Source organism: Carya illinoinensis, chromosome 5 (assembly GCF_018687715.1).
Source record: "Carya illinoinensis cultivar Pawnee chromosome 5, C.illinoinensisPawnee_v1, whole genome shotgun sequence".
Lineage (NCBI taxonomy): Eukaryota > Viridiplantae > Streptophyta > Magnoliopsida > Fagales > Juglandaceae > Carya > Carya illinoinensis.
This window is the reverse complement of record NC_056756.1, coordinates 35850925-35861643: the sequence shown is the minus strand read 5'-3', so window position 1 is coordinate 35861643 and position 10719 is coordinate 35850925. Positions and strand designations below refer to the sequence as shown.

General features: G+C 35.6%; 1 long non-coding RNA gene across 1 annotated transcript; it reads right to left on the bottom strand.

The window, feature by feature from the left end:
* Positions 1–6219: 6219 nt before the first annotated feature.
* LOC122311598 lies at positions 6220–10388 on the bottom strand. The gene is made up of 3 exons (XR_006242817.1): positions 9705–10388; positions 6716–6870; positions 6220–6624 (listed from the first exon to the last, which is right to left on the bottom strand). It is a non-coding gene; the product is annotated as an uncharacterized LOC122311598 (long non-coding RNA).
* Positions 10389–10719: the final 331 nt, after the last annotated feature.

The window sequence follows — 10719 nt, the reverse complement described above, 5'->3', positions numbered from 1 at the left end:
TTCATAACCAACTTATGAGCAACCATTTTACCCTCCCGGTATACATGTGAAAAGCTACAAGCACCAAAACAAGACGATAGGTTCTTAATTTCATGATACAGCATACCAAGCATAGAATTTCTCATACTATCATCTTGTAAGGCTTCAACAATAAGCAAACTATCACTTTTCACAACAAGCTTTGAAATTTCCATTGTAGCATGTAATTGCATACCTAAAAAATGGTTAACAGTTCAATAGCTTCAGGTTTAGCAACTTCACATTCAGATTGACTTGCAGCCATAATAACTGACCCTGAAGCATCCCCTAATATAGCTCCAATGCCCACTTTCCCCAACTCAGCAAATACTATACCATCTACATTTAAATTCAACCAATTCGCAAGAGGGTGTTGCTATCTGCAATGGTGTTGAAGCTATATGTTTCACCTTGTTAAAGCTATGAAATGTAGTCATTGTAGTATCAGCCACTTACCTTGGAGAGAGCAGTATTTTCTCATGCACATATTATTTCTCTGAAACCAGAAGCTCCACATCAGCATAACAAAATTGCCAACCAATCATAAAGTTTCCTGTCACAAAACTGCAATGCCACATCCATAGCTGACAGATTAGTAGTAGTGGAAACAAAAGGTAAAAACAATTCCCACATTCTATGAATAGCATTACAACTGATCATAGCATGTGTAAGAGTTTTAGGTTCACTAAAACAAAAACTGCAAGTGCCATCAGATAAAATATCCTGCTTGACTAACTGTTGACCAGTAGGTAAGCCATCTTTACAGGTGTGCCAAGCAAAGATCATGACGTTATTTGGGACTTTCATCTTCCACAAGTGTTTCCAAAGGATGTGCTGGGTTTGTGCATGTGATGTCTCTGCAAACCATGTACCAATTTGAGAAACAATGAACCTATAATAGCTTCAAATACTAAACTATCCATTCCTCTCATGAGGCCAGACCATTCTATCCTTCATTTTAGTTGGGCATAAAAACACCTTAAGTATGTCAGCCACTATGTTCAGATTGAAGAGAGATCTAAGCTTGTTAATATCCCATATTTTATCGTGAGTCACAAAGAGAGAAGCTACGGTATCAAACCTTGAATATGCACTTATCACAACCCCTTCAGTCAGTAAAGAAATATGACCTGGTATCCATTGATCTTACCAAATATTGACTGACCTTCCATCTCCAATTTGCCACTTACACCCAGCCACTAACCACTTCCGATCCTCCCAAATACCCCTCCAGTATATGAAGGGTTTTCACCCAAACCCGCTTGCATAAAGCTATTATTGGGAAAATATTTGACCTTAAACAGTTTATGCATTAAGGAATTTTCATCTTGAGACAACCTCCATCCTTATTTTGCAAGTAAGCCGAGATTAAAACTTCTAAGGTCCTTAAAACCCATCCCCCCAAGAGATTTTCTTTGGCACATCTTCTCCTAACTAACCCAATGTATCTTCCTTTCATCACCCTTTTGGCCCCACCAAAATCTTGACATCATACTCTCTAACTCCTTACACAAGCTAGAAGGGAGTAGAAAACAGCTCATAGTATATGTAGGAATTGAAAGACCTACTGCTTTTAACGAGACTTCCTTACTCCCTCGTGAGAATAGTTTTTCCTTCCAAGATTGTAATTTTTGCCACACCCTTTGTTTTATAGACTGAAAAACTCGAGTGTTAGATCTCCCAATGACTGGTGAGAGACCAAGATATCTCTCATATTGCCGAATCTCACAATTTTGCCACAAATTTTTAATCTCAACCTTTGTTTCAGCACTCATATTACCACTGAACACCATCGTAGTTTTTTCCTTGTTAATTTTTTGCCCAGAAACAACTTCATACTTAGGCCAAAAATCGTGCACTCTCTTGTTCTCCGCCACTTCAGCTCTATAGAAAATAATACTATCATTTGCAAAAAGCAAATGATTTATGTTAGGAGCCCCTCTGCAGATTTTCATACCTGAAATATCCTTCCTCAAACCAGCAGCTCTCAAGAGAGAGATTAACCCTTCAGTACAAAGAAGAAACAGGTAAGGTGATAGTGGGTCCCCTTGTCTTAGACCCCTAGATGGTACTGTTGGACCCTCAGCCTCTCCATTTATCAACACAGAAAACAACATAGAGCTGACACAACATGTGATCAAAGCAATAAAATTTTGATGAAAACCCATCACCTCCATAACCAATTTAATGAATCCTCACTCAACTCTATCATAAGCCTTACTCATATCTAATTTCAAAGACATGTATCCCTTTTTCCCCTTCCCTTTTTTTTTTTTTTTTTTTGAGATAATGCACCAATTCATATGCAATTAGTACATTATCTGAAATAAGACGCCGCGGAACAAAAGCACTTTAACTCTCACTAATTACATTGGATAATATAGTTTTCAACCTATTAGAGAGGACCTTAACAATAAGTTTGTATGCCACATTGCACAAAGTTATCGGTCTAAAATCACTCACTTTAATGTGACACTTCTTTTTGGGGATAAGTGTAATATGGGTATGGTTTAAAGAGTTAGGCATCACACCTGAATTTAGAGCTTGAAGAATAGCTGCAGTAATGGAGTCGCCAACTACGTGCCAATATTTCTGAAAAAAGACTGGTGACATTCCATTTGGGCCTAGTGCCTTTTCTGGGTTCATCTGCTGTAGTACCACCTTCACCTCTTCAGGCTGAAACTCTTTGATTAACTCCATATTCATTTGAGCTGAAACTTTACCCGATAAAGATTCCACAAAATCCAAGGGGCCGCTTGGATGAGAGTTTGTAAATAGGGTCTGGAAATAATTCAAGATAACCCTATCCTTCTCAACCCCTTCCTACCATTGATCATAGTCATCCTGAATCTTCGCAATCTTTTTCTTGTGAAAATATCTAGAATTATTGTCCACCTCTTTAAGTCACAATGCCTTAGATCGTTGTCGCCACATAATTTCATTTTTTTCCAACCAAACTTGAACCTCCTCTTTTGCCATATTCAAATCATCTCTGCTGACCCCTGCACGATCATCCTCATGCAAATTCTTCAATTTGGCTTGAGCATCATTAAGCCTTTGTTGAACATGTCCAAAGCCATGCCTATTCCAATGCCCCAACTGTTTATGAAAATTCTGAATTAAGGCCTCAACTTCAACCATATTGCAATGGCTAGGGCATCCATCCCAAACTCCCTTAATAATATTTTCACATGCCTGTTCGCCTATCATGCATATGTTTTTATGATAAGTGCTATAGATATAAAGGAATTATAAATAGTAAACTCACAAATTAATGAGACTTTATGTGATTCGTTAAATCTATTTTACAATAAAAATAATTTTACAACCAGATGTACCATGTCAAATAATTTTTGAGTTTACTTTTGTGTAGTCCCTTTGTAACTAAAGTCTTTTTCTATTTGTACTCTTTGTTCAATAATGTTTAAAATTATTTTTGAAAACATAACTTAGTGATCATGATAAGGTCGAGCTAGCTTGATTTGTATTCAAATAAAAATAAAATGAATAAGGTTTGAGCACTCACTATTAACTTGAAATCGACTCTTTGTACATTATTTTCAACTTGTACACATAATTTAAATCCCGACCCCTCATTATTTTGTTATTCAAACGACAACCACACATAATTTGACTTAAATATTAATGCAACATATAGCTCCTACTTACATATGTGTAAAGTTTCTCTCTTACGAGCCCACCCAAGACACCAACTCGTGTGTTTGCATATGTGTTTCATTCTCTAAGTGGACAGCTTTCAGTAGACAATTAACTAGCTAATTCAAACCGAGATTGATGTTATTGTGGTAAGCTAGGAAAGCAACCATTTCTCCATCTTATCTTGATCAGTGGTTCTTATGAATTATGGATAGAAATCTCATTGCTATCTTTCAATAAATTGAACAGTAGTCACATTCTAAAATATGAGTATTAATCTGATATATGAGACTTGTTGTTAAATGTGATCCTCATACATTTCTGTTTGAAGATATGTGTAATCGATCTGCCTCATCATGTATTCCTAATTATTCATTTCTTTCCATATATATATATATAAACTATAAATTATTAGCATCGATTTTTGACTTCTGCTACGCTAGATCAGAAGTGGAGGAATAGTACCGGCAAGCATGCAGTGATTTTAAAATCTCTGGTATAAATATTTTGTAGCCATTTTTTGGCTTTTTACAGCTATTTAAACTCGCCGGAAAAAGTGGCTTCCATTGTAGTGTTCCAAGCTCAACCCAACGTCCTTATTAATTTCTACCATATGGAAAATACAAAAATATTTATAATGCTCATATTAAGAAAAATGATGATTGTAAGATAATAATAGAAACATAAATCACATAGCAAACCCGAATGAAAATAAATTTGCATTCATGGAATTGAATTAAAAAGGTAGGATAAAAGGGTAAAATCATGAAAAAACAATTTATTTGGTTCCACCAAGTTAATTTGGTCAATATTCATGCAAGATATATAAAGCTAATAAGTCAAAGTAGAAACTTATTGATTCACTGATTGTAATTAAAGTTAGAGAAATACTACTTGATCCCACAAACGGAAATTCCGACTAGAGATTTTGACAACTGCCAAAAAGATTTTATTTTTTATTTTTTTTACTTATTAATTAAGGTAGTGTTTTTCTAATAATGTTGTGAATTTTTTTTTTTTTAAAAATATTTAAAAGATTAAAAAAATATATGAATTTTTTTTTTCTTTTAATTATCTGCAGGGAATCCCATGTGTGGCTTAGAAAGACTTAAATTTATCTGCCATTCTTTTGTAATAACAAAGAAGAAGAAAATAATTATTTTATGGCTCCCCAGGATGCAAACAAAGTTGGCTTGAAAGAGACAGTATGTGACATTAGCGTCACTAATTAATGCTGATTGCTGTACTCCATAAAAAAAAAAAAAAAAAAAAAAAATAAATAAAAGATGAGAAATGCTTAATTAATTCTACTGATGAATACCTATTGAAAGCTACTTGCAGTAATATTCCTTCGTAGTTGCGTCGAAGCAGCAGGAGCACATGACGACGTATATTTGCATCTTCTTGATCCCATTGGTCTAAAAGCGTGTTTCCATTTTGTCTGGCCAGCTCACAAGATTGCCAACCGTATCCGTCATGCATTCAATCTGCATTATGTTGATCTATATATATTGGACGAGATTTTGGAGCGAGTTTGATTGACAAGTTGGGAGGTTTTTGTTAATGAACTAGATATGCACCCTGGACGATCACATGATTTAGAATAACATAATGGAGATATATATAGTAACGTAGAACACATAGATCCAAGAATATTGTTATAATATTTCAATTTTAAGGATTTTACGAACGAGATATTCTTAGGGACGCTGAGGTAAAATATAGTAATATATATAGTGACGTGAGGTATATATAGACAAGTAACATTGAGGGATTAGTACTGGTGACGTACGTTGACATTGGACTAAGTTGGAAGCATTGTGAAGGTAAGACGAAGGACCTCCAACTTTGAAGTATTCTATGTCCGCCATTAGTTTATGGGACTAAGTCGGAAACATTTGTGGACATTTGTTTATGCGGAAAGTCTTAAGGGGAGGTTTGGATATAGAGATGAGAATTTTGAATTTGAGATGAGAGTTTAAAATATTATTTTTAATATTATTATTGTTTTGAGATTTGAAAAAGTTGTATTGGGATTTGAAAAAGTTAAATTGTTTATTATATTTTGTGTGAGAATTTAAAAAAGTTGTAATGATTAGATGAAAATTTTGAGTTTGATATGTGATTTTAAGTTACTATGTCATGTAGCACTAAAATATCAATATGGTACTGGTCGTATGTCTCTTTATTTCTAAGAATAATTGGTACACCCTTTTTTAAGCTACAAATAGCACTAAAATGCAGGAAAAATGGAACAAATAAAAAGATGTAAAATTAGATTTTGAATTACACGATTTCCTTTTTTGAAAAGCACAAACTGGCTATCGCAAAATCTGTATCCATGCTTTAATTGTCTTTTTATCCTGTCTTTAATTAGTGACTTGATTGCAAACTCAAACTATCTGAACTGTGATTTTAAGTATTGCAATAGATATCTAAGCTGGAATTCCGTCCGAGTAATTTATTTATTTATTTGATAGAAATGATAATTTCATTAATCAACGGAACAACGATTACAGACAATTATCAAATCATAAGGCCTGAGAAATACAATCTGGAATACAATCCCACCATAAACTAATGCTTTCCACCATGAAAGCATTCCTAGCTAACTTATGAGCAACCATATTACCCACCTAGTATACTTGTGAAGAGCTACAAGTATCAAAACAAGACGATAATTTCTTAATTTCATGATACAACATACCAAGCATAGAATTTCTCATACCATCATCCTGTAAGGCTTCAACAATAAGCAAACTATCACTTTCGAAAACAAGCTTTGAAATTCCCATTGTAGCACATAATTGCATACCGCGAAAATGGCTAACAATTCAATAGCTTCAGGTTCAGCAACTTTAGATTTAGATGGACTTGCAGCCATAATAACTGACCTTGAAGTATCTCGTAATACAACTCCAATGCCCGCTTTCCCCAACTCAGCAAATACTGCACTATATACATTTAATTTCAATCAATCTGCAGGAGGGTGTTGCCATCTGTAATGGTATTAAAGTTGTAGTCGAGATTTTTGTTTCACCTTGTTAAAGCTATGAAATGTAGTCATTGCATTATCACCCACCTACTTTGGAGAGAGCAGTATTTTCTCATGCACATACTTATTTCACTGAAACTAGAAGCTCCACATCAGCATAAGAAAATTGCCAACTGATCATAAAGTTTCCTGTCACAGAACTGCAATGCCACATCCATAACTGATAGATTAGTAGCAGTAGAAACCAAAGGTGAAAACAATTCCCACATTCTATGAATAGCATTACAACTGATCACAACATGTGTAAGAGTTTCAGGTTCACTAAAAAATAAATTGCAAGTGCCATCAGATAAAACATGCTTCTTGACTAATTGCTAACCAGTAGGTAAGCCATCTTTACAGGCGCGCTAAGCAAAAATCTTGACCTTATTGGGGACTTTCATCTTCCACAAGTGTTTCCAAAGGATGTGCTGGGTTTGTGCATGTGATGTCTCTGCAAATGTGTACCAATCTGAGAATGAATGAACCTATAACAACTTCGAACACTAAACTGTCCATTCCTCTCATGAGGCCAGACCATTCTATCCTCCATTTCAGTTGGGCACAAAAACACCTTAAGTATGTCAGCCACTATGTTTGGATTGAAGAGAGATCTAAGCTTGTTAATATCCCATATCTTCTCGTGAGTCACAAAGAGAGAAGCTACGGTATCAAACCTCGAATCTACACTTATCATAGCCCCGTTAGTCAGTAAAGAAATATGACTTGGTATCCATTGATCTTGCCAAATATTGATTGACCTTCCATCTCCAATTTGCCACTTACACCCAGCCACTAATCACTTCCAAGCCTTCCAAATACCCCTTGAAGTATATGAAGGGTTTCCACCCAAACCCGCTTGCATAAAGCTATTATTGGGAAAATATTTGATCTTAAATAGTTTATGCATTAAGGAATTTTCATCTTGAGACAAGCTCTATCCTTGTTTTGCAAGTAAGGCAAAATTAAAACTTCTAAGGTCCTTAAAACCCATCCCCCCAAGAGATTTTCTTTGGCGCATCTTCTCCCAACTAACCCAATGTATGTTCCTCTCATCACCCTTTTGGCCCCACCAAAATCTTGACATCATACTCTCCAACTCCTTACACAAGCTAGAAGGGCGTAGAAAACAGCTCATAGTATAAGTAGAGATTGAAAGAGCTACTGCTTTTAACAAGACTTCCTTACCCCCTTGTGACAATAGTTTTTCCTCCCAAGATTGTAGTTTTTGCTACACCCTTTGTTTTATAGACTGAAAAGCTCGAGTCTTAGATCTCTCAATGACTGGTGGGCGACCAAGATATCTCTCATATTGCCGAATCTCACCATTTTGCCACAAATTTTTAATCTCAGCCTTTGTTTCAGCACTCACATTAACACCAAACACCATCGTAGTTTTTTCCTATTTATTTTCTGCCCAAAAATAGCTTCATTCTTAGCCCACAAATCTTGTACTCTCTTGTTCTCCACCACTTCATCTCTATAGAAAATAATACTATCATCTGCAAAAAGTAAATGATTTATGTTAGGAGCCCCTCTGTAGATTTTTAGACCTGAAATATCCTTCCTCAAACCAGCAGCTTTCAAGAGAGAGATCAACCATTCAGTACAAAGAAGAAACAGGTAAGGGGACAGTGGGTCCTCTTGTCTTAGACCCGTAGATGGTACTGTTGGACCCTTAGCCCCTCCATTTATCAACACAGAAAATGACATAGAGCTTACACAATACATGATCAAGGCAATAAAATTTTGATGAAAACCTATCACCTCCATAACCGATTTAATGAATCCCCACTCAACTCTATCATAAGCCTTATTCATATCTAACTTCAAAGACATGTTGTGACGCCCTCACTCTTACGTACGGACACATGGAAATAGATGCGTTGGGATAATGATAGCATGGGTTACACATTCCATCGTCAAGTGCCAAGTGTGTGTACATGCAACACGTGCACATTAAAAGACCGCAATGGATAATAAAAGTCAGTCGACTAAGTACCAGAATTTGTTTTAATACAAGTTCACTTAAAAATAAGTGTACTAAAAATATTACAATTAACCAGCATAAATATAATAAAAATAAAAAAAATAAACAAAACAGGAAATAAATCACAATCTACGAGTGATCTCCGATAACTCCTCCGGCGTTCAAAATCTACAGTACCAAAGATGATACCACAGATAAGTAACAAATCAAACAAACCTTAAGATAAAAATAAATTCATGCAATAACCAAATGCATGAACATGATGCCATATGCATATGTCCAAAAATCCACATTTTCCACGCACGCCAAAATCTCATTTTGTTCCAAAACATTTCCTCTTCATTATCCCAGATAATGGTCCCAAAATCTAATCTCGCAATTTTTTCAGAAAATGGCATATTAACCAAATCATCAGAGCACTGTAAGCGTGAATCACATGCGAGACTCTATTATCATCTTTGCTTATTACCATCCCTATACGTGCACTGTAGGTAGGAATCATAGGCGGGACTCTACCACCATCCCTACAAGTCTGTCTGTAAGCGGGATTCGCAACAAGACTCTACCACCATTCCTGCTTACCATCATCCCTACAGTGCACCATAGGTGAGAATCACAGGTGGGACTCTACTACCGTCCTTGCTTACCACTATCCTTACAGTACCTCTAACTCAAACCAGTCATTCCAATTGTTCAAATATATCCAAAATCATTTTTCGCTTGAAAACCTAGTTTTCAAGTTCCAACACATGTATATGCATGCAATTACATGAGAACCTAGTTTTCATTTTCAAACATGAACATGCATGTACTATGCAATGCTTACGACAAGATACCAAAAATAACCAACAAATTCCAATATCAACCAATCACACAAATATCTCCATCCTCAAATCCAACTGACCCCTAACTCCTCGGACTCAGTGCAGCACAAACAACCAATCACAAATTATTGTTAAAGTAAAAATATATTTAAATCTTAAAGTCAGTTTAAAAAATACTTACAGTACTATAAAATAATTTTTGGAGGATTAATGAGCTGCAAAAGGTAGCGGAAAGGCAACGTAACAGTGCAAAATGCACCGTGGTCGTGGGTCACAAAATACCTACTTATGAATGGAGACAAATTAAGACTTGGAATTGATACGTAATGGATTAGAGGTGTTAATATAGCTAGTGGAAGTGGTGGTTGGCCGTGGGTGGCGACGAAAATGGCAGTGGAAGGCCAAATTGGATTTTAACTTGTGGTAGTTGCTCTTGCGATGTATCAGAGTTGTAAATGGGTGGATTAGGTCTGCAAGAGGTCAGTAATGAAGTGGTGAAGAAATGGTGCCCAGGGGTGAAACGATGACGGCGCTAGAGCAAAATGATATTGCGGCTTGGAGGAGCTTGTGGTGGTTAACGACAGTGCGGGAGGGGCTGAAAATTGATGGGTAGGTGCGCCGGCCAGTGGGGGAACTAGGTGGGAGGGGCACTGAGGGCCACGCTGGCAACCAGTGGCGGGCTAGGGAGATGAAGGAAACGGACGAAGAGGGAGGGAGAGATGTTGCGTGGGGCTGGGGAGAAATAAGGAGGAAGAAAGAAAAAGAAATAAGAAAAAGAAATAAGAAAAAGAAAGAAGAAAGAGAAAGGAAAAAGAGAAAAGAAAAATAAAGGGAAAAAAATGAGGTCCAACCCTTACAACTTGGGTCACTAAATTGGTCCAGTGAAATTTATTTTCAAAACAACAAGTTAAATAAAATAATTTAAATGCAGTGATTAAATAAAATAAATTAATAAGATAAAAAAACACAATAATTTTAAAGCTAAAAAATAAACTAATTTAAATTAAAAAGCAATTAAAATATAATATAATAATAAATAGCAAGAAAACACGTTAAAATAATTTCACCACTTAAAAATCATAAAATAATATTGCAAAAATCATCTTTAATTTAAAATAAGAAAATAACTGATTATAATAATAATTTAAATAAAACCACACAATAAAAATACACGTAAAATGGAGATATCACACATG